This window comes from Delphinapterus leucas, chromosome 12 (genome assembly GCF_059928025.1).
Source record: "Delphinapterus leucas isolate spDelLeu-1000000601 "Yukka" chromosome 12, BTC_Dleu_Yukka2, whole genome shotgun sequence".
NCBI lineage: Eukaryota > Metazoa > Chordata > Mammalia > Artiodactyla > Monodontidae > Delphinapterus > Delphinapterus leucas.
In genome coordinates, this window is record NC_143140.1 from 50,102,556 (window position 1) to 50,120,621 (window position 18,066).

The window sequence follows — 18,066 nt, forward strand, 5'->3', positions numbered from 1 at the left end:
GCAAAGAGTAGTCATAAAACATGTGACTTCCCTCAACTTGTTGTTTCTTTCCTGTAACAGAACTCACTGCGTGTGTAGGCATCTGGTATGTGGCCATATTCATGTTACTCTGTGGAAACTGGAGTTTAGGAAGCCAGTACAAAAATGGTGATGATCTGGTTACTGCTATTGCTATAAGTAATAAATTATAAGTCATACAAGTAATAAAAGGATTATCATATATTCTACCAGCATCCATCAGATTGTGGCAGGCTAACTACTTAACCTGTAAGTAGAGTAAAATCCAAGGCCTTACACAGTTCTTGAAAGGATGGGAAATAAACGCTACCAAGATCTGGGAGCCTACCATATCGGTAAAAATTTTAGAGAACCAGTAATCAGATACATCAGGACATGTCATCCCAAGTAAAGGATGGTTACATTCAATATGAAGAAGGAAGCCCATGTCAAGTAGCCCTCTTTGGGTTCTGGTGGCAGCATATTTCCCACATTGGAATATAGCTCTGATGTGTACACTTTGTGACACACCATGCTTTTAGCTTTATGTATGTCCCACAGCAGAATAGGATCCCAAACAGGTCCAGACTGTTGCACAAGCAACCTGCCACTTGGGCCATAAGACCAAGCAGATACTATTATTTTAAAGGTAACAACAGTGGAAGGAAGTGCTGTATGGAGTTTATGTGATAATCACAACACACACCCATAGGTTTCAGAGGTTTCAGGTTTCAGAGCAAGGCCATGCCATCTGCCTAAGAAAATTCTTTGCCTTTCAGAAAATAAGTCCATATGTACTACTCGGCCACTGTAGATGTGTAGAGTGTCTGATATGGAACACTGGCCACCACGTGATCATAACTTTCTACTATGAGCCAAATTCTGTCAGACCCACCAAGCCATGTGACCTAACAATAAACAGATCTAGCAATGATCCATTATAAGGTGGAAATGGTACATCTGTGAATAAGAATAAGCAGGACTAGATTACACAATCAAGTTGTACAGTAGGTAGTCAGACCTACATGCCATGCACTACTGATGCATTTGTACCTTTCTCTCAGCTCACACCTGTGTTGTGTGAGGGATCTCCTACGAGAAACTGGCAGAGAAAGAAAAAGGTCGAGCTTGGTTATGGATGAGTTGTCTCAGTATGTGGGTGGGAGCTGAAAACAGATGGCAGCCATACTATAAACCCACTCAAGATTGGGTCTGAAAGACAGTGGTGTGGGAGCATCCTACCAAAGATCAGAGCTTGGGTTGTTTCATCTGGTCATCAGTTTTGTAGGAACAGAGAAATAATCTGAAGTCAGAATATATTCAGATTCTGGGCTTGGATTAGAGTAAAGGGAGAGGTACCTCACATATAAAATTTAAGGAGTCACTCACTTCTCAGCGTTGTGCAAATGCTTAGTCCTTGATTTAGCACCGCCTCTTCAGAAGACCAATAGCCACTAGTTGGAAAGTTGACTACACTGAACCGATTAAAGTTGTAGCTAATGTGCCAGTTTGAAGGTAATATTTTATGAGAATGTGACCCAACCTTCAGGTACATTATGAAATTTGATTTGGTACTCTATATGCAATTTCACCATGATAATGTGTTCCCAATAAGAAGAATTCTTAGGAATAAGGATCAAGGATTAGAAGCAAGAGTGACCAACTCGAGGGAACTTGCACATAGACCTCTGGGATCTACTAGTTTAGAAATCTCACTTCCCAAAGAGGGAAACAAAACTGTCAGTGGTAAGGGTCTGGTTCATGTGCCTAAATAAATCACTGAGTTTAGCAGACGTCCTAGCTGCAAATGAGGGATCTAGGTTGGATAGTGAAGGAGAGATATAATGAATATCAGTCCTGACCTGAGATGCTGTCATAGTGAGAACTATTTTTCCACTATTCTTCTTTTATGTTTTACCCCAGGAAGAGACATCCATCAGAATCTAATGGAACTGTTCCAGAACATATGTGAATAAGTGGATCAGAGTGACATAATGGGTGGACTGTGAAGAATGCTATAATGTGCCGTCCAGATTCTTTTACAATGAGTATTTGCCAGCATCTGGGAGTGCTGCTGGCAAATAGCCTTTAGATGTCAACCATTTCAAGAACTGACTCAGCTGGAGAGAGCTCTCTCAACCAAGATTCCACTCCTTCCTAGGGGTGAACACATCAAATGATTGATCAATGTGAGAGTACAAAATCCTGGCTTGGTTCAACTTGAACTATTCTAGACCCAAAGCTCCCCAGAGGATCTTCCAAGATGGTAATTGAGACTGGATGCTTGCTTAACTTCTCCTTCTTTCTGGTCCCTATTTCTTTCCTTCCCTTCCCATGGGCATTAATCTCAAGGGCTCTCTTTAATAAATATCCTATTTGCTAAATTCTGTCTCTGAGTCAGCTTATTTTAGAAGTTATATCTCTAAAAAACATTGTAGTTAATATTTTTTATACTTCTATATCCAATTTTTATTTATGTCTACTCAGATATTTACCTTTTTACTTGCTCTTTATTATTTCCTGTATCTCCACATTTCCATCTGACATTAATTTTTTTTTTGGCCTGAAGAACACCTTTAAGTATATCTTTTAATGAAAGTATGCCAGTGATAATTTTTTTCAGAATTTTTTGTTTGTGTGTCTAAATGCCTCTAGTCCAGCTTAATTTTGGAAGGGTATTCTCACAAGACACAGAGTTCTTGAGAAGTGATTTTATTCTTTCAGAATGTTCAGGATATCAGTCTATGGTCTTTTTGACTTACACCTTTATATTAACAAAGCAGCTGCCAGAATAATTATTGATCATTTAAATAAAACCTGTCCTTTGCCTTACATTTTAAGCAATTTTACTATGAAAATAACATTATATTTTTGAATCTATAGCTTAATATTTTAGTAGTTTAAGAAATTCTCTGTTATTACTTCATTGAATATTGCTTCTTCCCACCCAATTCTCTCTCTGTCCTGTCTAGGTCTCCCAACACATATTTAAGACTTTGTCTATTCCTTTTATCTTCTATCCTTTCTTCACTTGTCTGTCTGTCTCTGCTTCATTCTGGGTATTTCCTTTTGAGTCTTGTCATTAACTAATTCCTTCTTCCACTGAGTCTAATCAGCTATCAAACTCATCCATTTAATTACTAATTATTGTTGTTATACATTTTTCAGTTCTAGAATTCTGTTAGTTCTTTGATATAATTTCCATTTCCCTTTTAGAATTCCCTTTTTGTCTTTTCATTTTTTGAACATATCAAGCATGATTATTTTAACACTTGTATCTAATAATTTCATTATCTATATAACCTATGGGTCTGTTTCTGTTGTCTTTTTTCTCAGTAAATTTGCAATCATATTGTCTTATCTCCTTTCTTGTCAGGTAATTTCTGAATAATTACCAGAAATTGCATATAAAAATTTGTAAATTTTATTTAAGAACTGTCATAATGTCTTTTGTTTCAGGAAGGATAAATGTTTACTTTGTACAGACAGAGACATTAGCAGTCTTTAATTCAATTCCAGTGATTGAGTTTATTACCTGGGTATCATTCTCTCTGAGTGCCTATTTACTTTTGTTCATCATTAATTCTAGAGCTCATTCCTTTAGAATCGAACCCCAAACCTAGGGAAGTTACTAGGGTTCTCAATTCTTGGTGATTCCGGAATCTTATTTCTGTTGCCTTAACTCCAGAAGATTGTTAAAGTTCTGGCCTAATCCAGAATGGGCAGATGTTCCTAGAGAAAAAGCATTCCCCAATGCTGGGCTCAGCCCTCTGGGTTTGATTCTTCTTATAGATCTTGGCCCCTAAATCTTTATTACACTGTTAGCATTTTGCTAATCTCAAGCAGGTTTTAGAAAAATATTTTATCCAGTTTTTCCAATTGCTCTCAGAGATTTGGTCTGATTACCTAGGCTGCCATTACCAGATGCAAAAGTCCAGTAATAATAATTTTTTAAACAGACTTTCAAACATTTTTCAAGATGCTCTGTACCTGAAAATTCTGTTATGCTCATTCATTTTTACATTAATTTCCATTTATTTTTATCCATATGACTCTCCTCCAGTTTAAGTTGCCTAGCCACAACTAATGACATAGGAGAATATAGATCATTTCCTGACACATTAGCTGCTAAAATTTAATTAGAAGACAAACATTCCTAACCTAAAGCCTTTCCCCCTTTTTATTAATACGGGTGAAAACTTGAAAGGACATAAAGGACATTTCTGATCCAGTGGAAATCTTAAAGGAACAATAATTAGTCAAATGATCACTACCCACCCTTCATATTCTGACCTTAAAAGTACTAAGGTCTCAAACCTAGGTAAGAAGGAGACGTTGATTGAGTTGCTATTCGAATCTTACATGCAGCCTATTTATATAGTCCAGTGTCTTAGGTTGAGATTCCCCAAATTAGACCCCGAGATGAGGAATAAAGTGAAGGTAAAGTTAAGAAGTGTTCTAAGGAAAAACCAGTAAAGAATTGGGGAACTGGGGCATAAAGGAAAGGAACCACTCTGAAGTATAAAATCCAACAAAGTCCCATGAAGGAGATGAGGGTAATTCTGGCTTGCTCTTCCAGGGAATTCTAGAGGAAATGGAAGTCACATTTGAATTATACCTATATCAAAGGGGAATTTTCAAGTGCCGAAGGGGACAAAGGTTAGCTGAATGCAGAGAGGAGAACCCAATGAGAGGGGGAAGAAATACAGGAAGGGCGATCAGAACATTAAACACACTCCAAGTAAACATTCCCTACTATATTTTGTTACTAAAAAGCCTTGATAATAACTCTTAAGTGCTACTGAAAACAAGTTTATAACAACTTTTGTTAAGGTATCAGAAATATGCTAGACTGATTCCCAAATTTTAGCTTGGAGCCTTTTCTATTGCCTCATCCTTTTGGACATTTCTCCCTCATTTGTTTCTTTAAACACTCACTAATTTGTTGCTCTTCAAATAATCTACACTGCTTTTCTGGGTCATTTTCTTAATAAACGTTGACAACTAAAAATTGTGCTATCTTCTGAGCAGCAAAGTTATGTAGTACTGCGGTAGCAATGATTGTATATTTGTGCAATTTTCAAGATACAGGCAGAGTATAGTGGCAGAACCACTAACACAAAAGTCTATAAATAAATTCAAAAGCTACTGAAGTCATCTTCATTAAGTTTTTCCCATCCAATAAAAACAATTAAACACTGATTTCTTATTGCAACATCGATTAATTCATTAACGAGAACTTAACCACGTTCATGTAACTTGCTAGGAGTTGCAGGTTAAATAAAGAATTTTAAGTTTTTGTCGATGGATGTTTAATTGCATGAATGTTGAGGAACAATAAATATTACATAGCTTTATCCTCTAGAATTCCAACCAAAATTTTAAAAACTTAGATGCTCTGAAAATCAGGTAGATTTATCAGCTTTATTTCTGATAAGGCTGGCCTGGACAATCTGGTTTAGATGTGGGGGAACAATCTGCCTTTTGATGCCTCTGTACCCACCCCCCACCCCATATAGAACTTGAGATGACCCACAGGAGGGAGAATGTGTGTCTGCAGAGCAGATATTCTGATCCAGTATCCCTGCCTCACATGCAAGGGACCTAGGCAGTTGGACAGAATGAGATGGCCTATAGAACTAGCTCTGGAAGGCATGCCTGGACACAGAAACACCTTGCTGGAAAGAAAAAATCTGGGGTTGAGCAGAACAGGCTTATTTCCTTCTCTTAATTGCATGAATCAAGTCAGCTACTTCTCTTCTTTTGAGGGGTAAGGGAGTTAAGCAATATCACAGATACTTACTTTCCATTTCTAAATGATGCACTGCCTTGCTTTATGGGCCAAGATAGGAGAGTAGAGAATAGTAATCCCTTCACTAAGTGTTGTCACTGCACCAGTTGCCTCCTAAGAGCTTGTGATATCCTGAGAGAAAGGACTGTGTCACAGTCTCCAGGAAGAGCATTTCTGAATCTCCTTGGGGACAGAGGTCCTGTCTTATGTAGTTGAATCACACATGGTGCTTTGGGCAAAGCAGAGGCTCAGTAATAAACAATCATGAATTTTGTTTTGTTTTGTTCAATCTTGCTTAGGGCCATGGGATTTAAATGTAAATCTCTGAACATTTAACTGCAGTGAAAAGAAGGGAATAAGGAAACCACTCTAGTTTCCAATCTCAAACAGGAAAGGTACCGTGAGAAACCCACTGGTGGCACTGTGGAGTCTGCCAAGTTCGTTCAGGAGCTGCCTATCAATCGATCGATGTCCACCCGCAAACTCGAGGTAGCAATTGCCTTTGGTAGGATAATATGCAGATAAAATGCTAAATGAAAGCTCTACTTGAGTTATTTGTAATCAAAACACCCGCATAATTGGTTTCAAAGTACCATATATTATTCTGGGGGTTAAATTAAATGCCTCAGACACATGCATGTGCACACACACACACACATAAACACACTCTCAGAGCAAATGCCAATGTACACATTCCTATATTCTGTGACTACTCATCACCCTCACCAAGGTAACACTAACTTACAGAAAAAAATAGCTAATTTTATAGTTTTGTATAAAATTATATGACTAGAAAGAGATGCAGGGCTGTGATTTTATCTAAGCGTGTTTCATTGCAAACACTAGTGCTAAGACAAAAGTACCCATCTAAGTACAAACGAATGACATTTACTTTGTTTTGGGAAATACACAAACACAAAGCAAACTGCAATGCTTCTTTTTCTGCTAAGAGCAATCAGCTGGTTAGTTTTGGGTCTTACTTCTCTGCTCTTTAAACTTATATTTACAACTTCACAGAATCCTTATTTTCCAGTCGTTCTTTGATGTTAGTAAAGCACAATGGTTAGACTTATGTGTTGAGGTACAGTAGTTTCATGAGTGAATCACTGTGCTTTAGCGTTTAATTTTTTGTCTTTTTAACTCTTGCATTCTTAGCAAGCAAAATAGTCAGTGTGCAGAAGCCAAATAGCAACAATATCAGTAAAGAGCATATACACTTTTAGTCGCTGAGAACATCAGAACACCATGCAAAAAAATGTTCAGTACAGGGCAAATAAACCATCCTCTAGAAATATCTTCCACACTCTCCAATTACATTTGACTAGTGACAACTGTAATTAGTGAAACAGGGACTCTTGGTTTTTTTTTTTTTTGGCTAAGCTCTGGACAACATTCACCATCAAAGATACTTCCGTGTTTTTAATTTATGCCCAGAAAAGAAAAACACACGGTGCTCAGATTGGACATGTTTTTAATTTATGAATATCTGCACTATGGACGTGAGTGAGAAATTACGGGAATATGGTTTTGTTTTGGTTTTGAATGGCCACACCAACAGAAAACCACCTTAGATGAAATGAATAATTAACCTGTCACTGATTTTTAAAAATTAACCTCCCTGCCATTATGCTGAAGAGTTACAATCATCAATCTGCTAAAAGTTGGCACTGCCAAGTGTGTCACATAAAGCTGTGGGCATGCGGCCCTGAAGCCTGCCACTCTGCCACCTTCCAACAAGCTTCACATGAACTGGATGTCCCAGCTGGCAGTGCTTTCTTTGTCATTTCTAGCTATATTCTTCATCTCTCTTCCTCTTGCTCCCACTTTGATTGGACACTACTTTTCCCTTCCTCTCCCTTTAAGGCTTTCTTATGAAATTCGATTTCATTTTATATTGCAAACAAATATTTTGTATAAAAAGTCCAAATAAACAACAAAAATCTTTGAAGGTAGTCTACAGAATAAAAAGGCAGGTGGGGGCTTCCCTGGTTGAGGGTCTGCCTGCCGGAGCAGGGGACACTGGTCCGAGCCCTGGTCCGGGAAGATCCCACATGCCGCGGAGCAGCTAAGCCCGTGTGCCACAACTACTGAGCATGCGAGCCACAACTACTGAAGCCCACACACCTAGAGCCCGTGCTCCACAACGGGAGAGGCCATCACGGTGAGAGGCCCGCGCACCGCAGGGAAGAGTAGCCCCCGCTCAGCGCAGCTGGGGAGAGCCCACGTGCAGCAATGAAGACCCAAAGCAGCCAGAAAAAAAAAAAAAAGGCAGTTAGTTTGAGAATATCAGATGCCTAATACAATAGGTAATATCATAAGACTTAAAGTTTAGAATTTACTTTTACTACGTTATTAAAGAATTGTTCATCAAGGACCGAAATTAACTAATAACATAGACATAAAACAACATGTCTCATTTCTTAGATGATTGATCATAAACAAAGCACAGGGCACATTATTATTTAAAAAAAATGTGTGCTGTATTTTAAACAATACAGCAGCAACAGCAATAATTTACCATGATAAAAAAAAATGAGGAAATTATCATCAAAAGTAATAAGTAGAAGAATGCTGTTGGAAAGTGTTACTGGTTGAATTGTGTCTCCCACCTCCTTCAAAATTCAGATGTTGAACCCCTAACCCCCAGTATTTAGAATGTGACTTTATTTAGATATAGGCCCTTTAGAAAGATAATTAAATTCAAATGGGATCATTAGGGTGGGCCCTATTCCAACAGGACTAATCTCCTTAAAAGAAAAGGAGGTTCAAACACAGGGACACAGATAACATAGAGGGACAACCACATGAGGACACAGCCAGAAGGTGGCCATCTTCAAGGCAAGGAGAGGAAGAAACCAAAGAAACCAAAGGTTTCTCAGAAGAAACCAAACCTGCCAACACCTTAATCTCAGACTACCAACCTCCAGAATTATGAAAAAGTAAATCTGTTGCTTAAGCAGCCCAGTGTGTGGTGTTCTGTTGCAGCAGCCCCTGAAAACTCATATAGTGGGTAATGGTGTGAGCCTATCTTTCAGGGGAAGGTGAAAGTTGGAAAGGACACAGTGGGTTTCATTTTCTTTCCATTAGGCATCAGATGCTTGATAAGTTAAACTCTGCTCTTTAAAATATCAAGATGTTTTTCAAAGTTCTCATGGAAAAGATTAATATTATTTATTTCTGCCCATAATTTTTACTCACTTTAGAGAATAGGTTTTTTAGCAGTCTAGCATTTGCCTTTGACTATCCAAATAGGATTTAAAGAGTGTTAACAAAAAGATAGCAAAAGATTACTCATTACAGAGTGAGCCAAAATAAATAAATAAATAAAGTAGGGCGAGCGGGATGGGGGACAAAAAAGTGTGCAGCGAGCAGATTGAGTCAGCTCCTGTTTCTGTTGCAAGGGTTCAGGTTCATGGGGAAGGGCAGCCAGAGCCTCTAGTGATTCCCAGAGGTCCTGTGGCTGCTTAGGGGGTGGCCAAGGTCCAGGGTGTGACTCACAGGCTATGTCTTGCTGATTAGCACTTTTTCACTTGGATTTGTAATCCAAAAAGCACTTGCCAATTGACATTTTTGAGCTAGGGAAATACCAGAGGTTGCTCTCTGAACTGTGTTTTTTTTGTTTTTTGTTTTTTTTAATCATTCCCTAAATTTGAGTTTGCTTTGCTTCTTGTTTTTCTATGTAAGCTATAAGCTCCGTCTTAAAAAAAATAAATAAACAACAGTAATCTCTACCATTAGAATTTTACCCAAAATTCTAATACATAATATCCCTATGGATAGGACAGAAATGGGATTAGGGGTTCTTTCAATAATAAGATAATACCTATATAATATACTCTAAGAGTGATGTAAGGGTGCCCAGTTTAAATTGTATTCTAACTGACCTGACACTAAATAATACCTTTTTTGATCACATAAAGCAGGGATTTTATATTTTATATGTATATTTAAGTCCTTCTACCCTAAATATCTTTTGGTAAATTCAAATATAATTGTCTTTCTAAATGTTATTATTATTACTTAGCTCTTAATATTTACAGGATTGAGCCACTCAGTAAAATGTTATTACTTTTGTCTCAAAGGAGAACAACACATTTTAATTTTATCCACCAAATGGAATTTGATCTCTTGAGACTGTGTCCTATGTTGGAAGTTGCATTCGAATTAAATTCCCCTGAACTTAGGCACTGAGTCACACTTGGCCCAGTATCACCGATCTTTACTGAGCAAGAACACAACACACAGCATTACAGACAACACAGAGGGAGGAACTCATTACCTCTAATTGGAGGTTTCCACAATTGATGTTACCTAAATTCTGAAATTACTTCTCTACTCAAACCTTCTGTCATTTTATCCATGGTGTTCCTGTATCCTTGCTGGAATAGATTCACCGTATCAGCAGAAACATTGCACTTTTGATGATGTTAGTCTAAGCACATCCGGCATCTGCACATATATTAGAGCATATTCACAAGTGCAAATTAGAGCACGTTTCTACCTTCAGAGTGGTCAATACTGGCACACTGACAGTGTCCAATCCCAGACTAACACTTGCAGACCTTTAATTTCCTGCCTAAACAACTGTACATTTATTGAATGTTTCTGTGATCTTTTTAAAGCTACTGAGCCATTTAAGAAATGTTTTCCATGTTGTATTCTCTGCTTTCTCTTGTCCACTAGACTTCTAAAAATGTCTGAATTCTTGCTCTTAATATTTCCTGCAATAAGATCCACAGAGAGGGCTTCCCTGGTGGCGCAGTGGTTGAGAGTCTGCCTGCCGATGCAGGGGACACGGGTTCGTGCCCTGGTCTGGGAAGATCCCACATGCCGCGGAGCGGCTGGGCCCGTGAGCCATGGCAGCTGAGCCTGCGCATCCCGAGCCTGTGTTTCACAACAGGAGAGGCCACAGCAATGAGAGGCCCGCGTACCCCCCCAAAAAAAAAAAGATCCACAGAGGTATTCAACATAAGTCTACCATCTACTCTACTACCCTGTGTTTATTAAAATATATTATCTCCTCTTACAACAAAAAAATCTTCCCAAGAAACTAACAGCTAAAAAAAGCAAGGCTAAAACATTAGTCACCTCAGGAGAAGTCAGAATGCTATGACATTCTAAATCATTGTTGTTGTTGGCCTTTCTGATTTGCCACCTGATGGTAAGAATTGACAACTGGTCTCCACATATGATTGACAAGTCCCTAGTGGGTAAATTGCCAAGAGGTATTGGGCACTTCTGTCTCTTAGGAAGCAGATATTTGATTACTCTTTGAGGAAACTCAGACGTCCTCATAGAGAAACAGTGCTGTGGCTGAAGTATGGGGTAAACTTTCTCTGAAATTGTCTGTCCTGAAAAATTAACTGTTGCAAAGAGAACATGTGGGGTTTTTTAAATCCTTTTTTGCGTTTCTTAAACTAGAAATCATTTTTTTCAGGTTTCCTCCTAAAATCCTTTGGCTGTTCAGGAAGGGCTTGACATTGTAGAACTCACCACAGATTGCAGATGACAGCATCCTCCTGGCTTTTCTCTTGCCTGACACACTTATGTTAAATGCCCATATGCATACATCAGAAGATATGCCCTTACCAGATTAGAGATGTACTTTGGAAAGCATAGAAGATCTCAATTTTACCAGCTGAAAACTCTGACTTGTTTTTAACTATAGAGAAGAAATACCATCTGAATCCATACAAATGCAGTGACTTTTGTATTTCTGACAGGACTTAAGCCTCCTTGCTATGGTATTAACTGGGATACTGTGGCAACCATAAACTACTAACCATAACTCTCTCTGAAAACAGCTGCCATGGAGCTGTAGAATATTTTCCTTAGACTTCAAAGCATTGACATTTCAAGGAAAACTCAGCATCCTTGTCACAGTAGAGGTTATTCAACTAAGATGTCTTAACAAACTATTTGCATGCATGAGAACTTCTATAAATGTGAATAAATGTATTATTGTAAATGACTCATACTTTGAAAAATGATGTAATCTTTATTGAGATATGGTTGATGTAAAAAATGATATAATTTTATATGACTTATATTACATACCAAAGACTATGGTAACTATAAAGGGCCAGTCCCTTATACGAAATATTTAAAAATGTATGATATAAAACTAATTGGCCTTGATCATATCTGCTGGATCACTCAGCCAGAAGTAGAAATGAAAGAATACCAGCCTTGAAATCAGAATCCCTGGAATATGGTGCTGGCTCTGATTTACCAACAGTGTCATTTTAAGCAGATACAATTGGTAAACTGCTCTTTAGGATGGATGGGTTTCCATTGCGGATGCTAGTGCTCCAAATCAAAAACTCTCCTCATTCAGCTTCTTGGGAAGAAGGGCAGCTTACTGATCTATGCTGCTGGAGCTACAGACAAAGCTCTGAGTGAAATTCAGTGGATGTCTCTTAAAGGGACAATTCAGAAAAAATATAAATGTCTAATTAATATTCACAGAGATATGTGAAATGATATTGCATGCATGCAACAAAAACTGAAGTTCAGTAAAAATCCATGAGGTCAGGAGTTCTTAGAATTAAAAAGTGTGACAGTTGACATAAAACTTTCAAAGGGCTAGAAAACTGAGAAGATAACTCAGACGTAGTTAAATAGAGGGGAACATGGTTAAAAATTTAAGAGACATCAATCATCATATAGGAGGTGCAGTATTCAACAAATGGGGAATTCAGGGAAAAAGGAGATAATTGAAAATCGAAAAGGAATAGGTGAATAATTAGCAGAACTGAAGAAAGAGTCTTCAGACTCATGTTACTAAGTATCAGTAGGATGAAGGAAGACATGCATTCTCATAAAATTCCACCTAGATGCATTCTCATAAAATTCCACTAAGTATAAGAAGAAGATTTTAAAGTTTCTGGTTGGAAAAAAAACCCCAGATCATCTGCAAAGAAGTGTCAGAAGAGCATAAGACTTCTCATTAGCAATGCCTTGATGAAAGAAGAAAATGAAAATGAAAAGCAATGTCTTAAACTTCAAAGGGAAAGATATTTTGAGCCTTAAATTATATACCCAGCTAAACTACACAATCAAGCATAATGGCCAGATAAAAGTATTTTCATACACATAAGTACTCAGAAAATTTATGTGATATGCGCTGTTCCTGGAACTGTTGCAGAGGTCATATTCAGGCAAAATACAGGTTTAAGAAAGAAGGAGTAGAGCAAACACAAAAGTTTAGTGAAAGGAACTCTTAGGATGACAGTTGGTCACTAGGTCTAGAACAGCTTGTCCACACTGAGATAAAATCTGTTAACATTTTTATGCAGATCGATTTATCTTTTAACCTGTGTTCAATTTAGGCATCAGGTCTATATTTAATATCTAAAACTATAAACAGAAATAAATCTACTTCAGGTCCATATTCAGAACTGTGTATAGTAAGAACACCAACACACATTTTACTTTAAACATAAAGCCCAGATGAAATTTTTAGGAGAAACTCTTACAGGCATGTTTATAGAGTTACCCCCAGATGTTCTGAATATTTTATAATCTCCTCATTAAGTAATTTACTCAACTGTCATCTGCACGTTGAAAATTAGAACAAATTGTTAATTGGGTGTTTATTTGTTGTAATTGCTGCAGTTAAAAATTATGCATACTGGTGGACTATGCATTCCACCTCTAATGACTTATCATAAGGAAGTAGGTGAACAAATGAACAAAAATTAATTTAAATAATTTTTATTATTATAGTCAATGTATTCATTCAACAAATACTTGAGGCACTGGGCATCTATCACTTACAAACAGTAAAAGAAAGAAAGGAAAAAGCCTAAATTTGTAAAAGATAATTATATTCATACATTGAGGTAATATTTAGTAATTAAGACTGATGATAGTATAGAAATATATTTAATAAAAATAAGAAGTCCCCTAATACGTGTTTAAAGGACAAAATCAAGTTACAAGATGTTATATGGTATTTTTATTTAGATAGATAATAGACTGGTTGATATTAGATAACATAAAATACCCCAAATAGCCAAAACAAGCTTGAGAAAGAACAAAGCTGGAGGAATCATGCTTCTCGACTTCAGACTATACTACAAAGCTACAGTAATCAAAACAGTATGGTACTGGCATAAAAACAGACACATAGATCAATGGAACAGGATAGAAAGCCCAGAAATAAACCCACACATTAACAGCAATTAATCTATGACAAAGGAGGCAAGAAATGTCAGGGCTCTGGATTAGACCCCAAGAAAGACTCTGCAAAAAGACCAGCCTGGATCTCCTTTTGTCAATATGATCCAGGCTTATTTCCAAAGATTTGCAATAACTCTAAGTGCACTGGATCACTGTATTCAAGTATGACAGATTATGGGGATGAAAGAAGGTACTAGATTGTCTACCTCTGAAAAGGATCACCAACAATGGATTCTGAATCAAAATAGCCTGGAAAGACCTGGCTGTGAAAATTATCCTGCAGTCAAGGCACTTTCTGATATATTTAGCACACTGCCTGGAATATGGTAGGCATTCAGAAAATGTTTCTAGACTGATTTAAAAACTGATTTGGGTGACTCCTTTTGATTGTCAAAGCAGTAAACAGTATTATTTAACAATGGAGAGAGAAAGGAATGGGAACAAGAAGATAGAAAGAGCAATCTGCTTAGAAAAGATGTTTGTTTTCACCATACTTAACTGAACTCTTTAGTTATCAGATGGTCTAGTGGCTCTTAGGAATGAAGGATACAAGTTTGGACAGGTCTCTAAAATCAAAAGCGTGGTGTTCAGGGCCCCTGCTTCCCCAGGCAATTACACTAACAATGAAAGACCAGAAAGAGAAATTTTTTTTAAAAATCCCATTTACCATCACATCAAAAAGAATAAAATACCTAGGAATAAACCTAACTAAGAAGGCAAAAGAGCTGTACCCAGAAACTGTAAGATACTGATGAAAGAAACCAAAGATGACACAAACAGATGGAGAGATATACCATGTTCTTGGATTAGAAGAATCAATATTGTCAAAATGACTATACTACCCAAAGTAATCTACAGATTCAATGCAATCCCTATCAAATTACCAGTAGTGCTTTTTCCCAGAATTAGAACAAAAAATTTTACAATTTGTATGGAAACACTAAAGATCCCAAATAGCCAAAACAATCTTAAGAAAGAAAATTAACCTGGAGGAATCAGGCTCCCTGGCTTCAGACTACACTACAAAGCTACAGTAATCAAAAGAGTATGGTGCTGGCACAAAAAGAGACATACAGATCAGTGAAACAGGATAGAAAGCCCAGAGATAAGCCTAGGTACTTATGGTCACATAACTATGATGAAGGAGGCAAGAATATACAATGGAGAAAAGACAGTCTCTTCAATAAGTGGTGCTGGGAAAACTGGACAACTACATGTAAAAGAATGAAATTATAACATTCTCTAACACCATACACAAAAATAAACTCAAAATGGATTAAAGGCCTAAATCTAAGACTGGATACTATAAAATTCCTAGAGGAAAACACAGGTGGAATACTCTTTGACATAAATCACAGCAATATATTTTTGGATCTATCCCCCAACACAAAGGAAACAAAAGCAAAAATTAAAAAATGGGACCTAATTATACTTCAAAGCTTTTGCATAGCAAAGGAAACCATAAACAAAATGAAAAGACAATGCACAGAATGGGAGAAAATAGTTTCAAATGAAGTGACTGACAAGGGACTAATCTCCAAAATCTACAAACAGCTCATGCAGCTTAATGTCAAAAAAACAAACAACCCAATCAAAAAATGGGTGGAAGATCTAAATAGACATTTCTCCAAGGAAGACATACAGATGTCCAAGAGGCACATGAAAAGATGCTCACATCACTAATTATTAAATAAATGCAAATCAAAACTACAATGAGGTATTACCCAATACCAGTCAGAAAGGCCATCATCAAAAAATCTACAAACAGTAAATGCTGGAGAGGGTGTGGAGAAAAGGGAGCCCTCCTGTACTTTTGGTGGGAATGTAATTGGTACAGCCACTATGGAGAACAGTATGGAGGTTCCAAGAAAACCTAAAAATAGAGCTACCAAATGATCTAGCATTCCCACTTCCAGGCATATATCTGGAGAAAAGCATAATTCAAAAAAATACATGTACCCCAATGTTCACTGCAGCACTATTTACAATAGCCAGGACATGGAAGCAACCTAAATGCCCATCGACAGAGGAATGGATAAAGAAGATGTGGTACATATATACAATGGAATATTACTCAACCATAAAAAAAAGAATGGAATAATGCCATTTGTAGCAATATAGATGGACCTAGAGATTTTCATACTGAGTGAAGTAAGTCAGAGAGACAAAGACAAATATCATACGATATTGCTTATATGGGGAATCTAAAAAACGGTACAAATGAAACCTGTTTATGAAACATAGAGTTACAGATGTAGAAAATAAACTTATGGTTACCAAAGGGGAAGTGGGGGAGGGATAAATTGGGAGTTTGGTATTGACATATACACACTACTATATATAAAATAGATAACTAATAAGAACCTACTGTGTAGCACAGGGAACTCTACTTAGTACTCTGTAATGGCCTATATGGGAATAGAATCTAAAACAGTGAATATATGTATATGTATAACTGATTCACTTTGCTGTATAGCAGAAACTAACACAAACTTGTAAATCAACTATACTCCAATAAAAATTAATTAAAAAGAAAAACGGAGAGAGAAAGGAATGGGAACAAGTAGATGGAAAGAAAGATCAGCTTAGAAAAGATGTTTGCTTTCACGATACTTAACTGAACTCTTCAGTTATCAGATGGTCTAGTGACTCTTAGGAATGAAGGACACAAATTTGGACAGATCTTCAAAATCAACAGGGTTGTGTTCAGTGCCCCATCTTGCCCAGGCAATTTGGCAGTTGGCCTGGAATCTGAGCACCTTCAAAGGCAGCTGCACTGAAAAGTGTCAGTGATCTCATACACAGAGTCAACTGGTTAGCATTAGACCTAGGTTGCATTCATAACCCAAAGGTAAGTTTCATAGAAATCCCCATTGAAAATGCTCAGAAGCATTTTTTAAAATTTATTTATTTTATTTATTTAGTTTTAGCTGCGTTGGGGTCTTCGCTGCTGTGTGCGGGCTTTCTCTAGTTGCAGTGAGCAAGGGCTACTCTTCGTTGGGGTGCACAGGCTTCTCTCTTTGCAGTGGCTTCTCTTATTGCAGAGCATGGGCTCTAGGAATGTGGGCTTCCGTAGTTGTGGCTCGTGGCTCAGTAGTTGTGGCGCAGGGGCTTAGTTGCTCCGCAGCATGTGGTATCTTCCTGGGCCAGGGCTCAAACCCGTGTCCCCTGCATTGGCAGGTGGGTTCTTTACCACTGCGCCACCAGGGAAGTCCTCAGAAGCATTTTTAAAGCAAAGAAGAACTGAGTATTATAATGAAAGCATCTACTAAATGGAGTAGGCTTTAAAAAAGGAAAGGTTGAATTATAGATCATAAGTGAATTTTACTACTGGCTCTGCTCTCAGCCCCCTTTAATACTTTGATTGAGACCATTAACTTGGGGTGCCTCAGTTTCCTCATCACTACAGTGAAGTGATTGGTTAGATTAAGTTATCTTTCAGGGTTTTTTCCACTTCCAATGTGTGATAAATCCTAAAAATTCTAAAAATGTTTCTAATAGACTGACTTTTCCTGGGGAGTAAAAATAGTCACTAGTGGCCCTACAGATGTGCAGTACAAAATTACTGAGTCTTTTTATGTTAAATGATCTAGCCTGGCCCCATCAGAAAATACTTTTAAAATAGACCTCTCTAATGTTGAGAAAGACTTGAAGACGTTTCTGTTTTTCTTTATTAATTTTAATGAACTTTTTCTCGAACACTCAATTCATCACACTGATTATATTATGATTACTAATCTAAAAGATAGCATGGGGTTCTAATACTTGTCTCAATTTCTCTTTTTTTCCATATCACTCATTGAGTTTTCTGGCCAGGCTGTTTAATAGGTTGGCAACAATGTAATTAAATTAAAAATGATTTTCCTGCCTTTTCAAAAATAAATATTTAAAGCAGTTAAAAGGAAGTAGCAATTAATTAAGCAGTAAGAGAGAAGAAAAAGATGAATAAAACCCCAATCATATGTATGCCAATTTTGCTCATAAAATGGAAATGAAGAAAGCATAATTTTTGGTCTAAATGTTGTCACTTAAATTTATTATTCATTAATTGGCATTTTTGAAAAGTCATCTGTAATTCTACCATTGTAGAAAAT

The 18,066-nt window shown here is 37.2% G+C and overlaps 1 long non-coding RNA gene across 2 annotated transcripts in view; it reads right to left on the reverse strand.

Moving 5' to 3' along the window:
* LOC149747883 (uncharacterized) overlaps positions 1-18,066 on the reverse strand; it is a 904,363-nt gene that overhangs the window by 12,345 nt on the left and 873,952 nt on the right. For both annotated transcript variants that reach the window (XR_016395104.1, XR_016395105.1), the window contains one exon: positions 1-18,066. This exon is cut by the window's left edge and continues 12,345 nt beyond it; it is cut by the window's right edge and continues 25,988 nt beyond it. This is a non-coding gene — a long non-coding RNA (uncharacterized LOC149747883).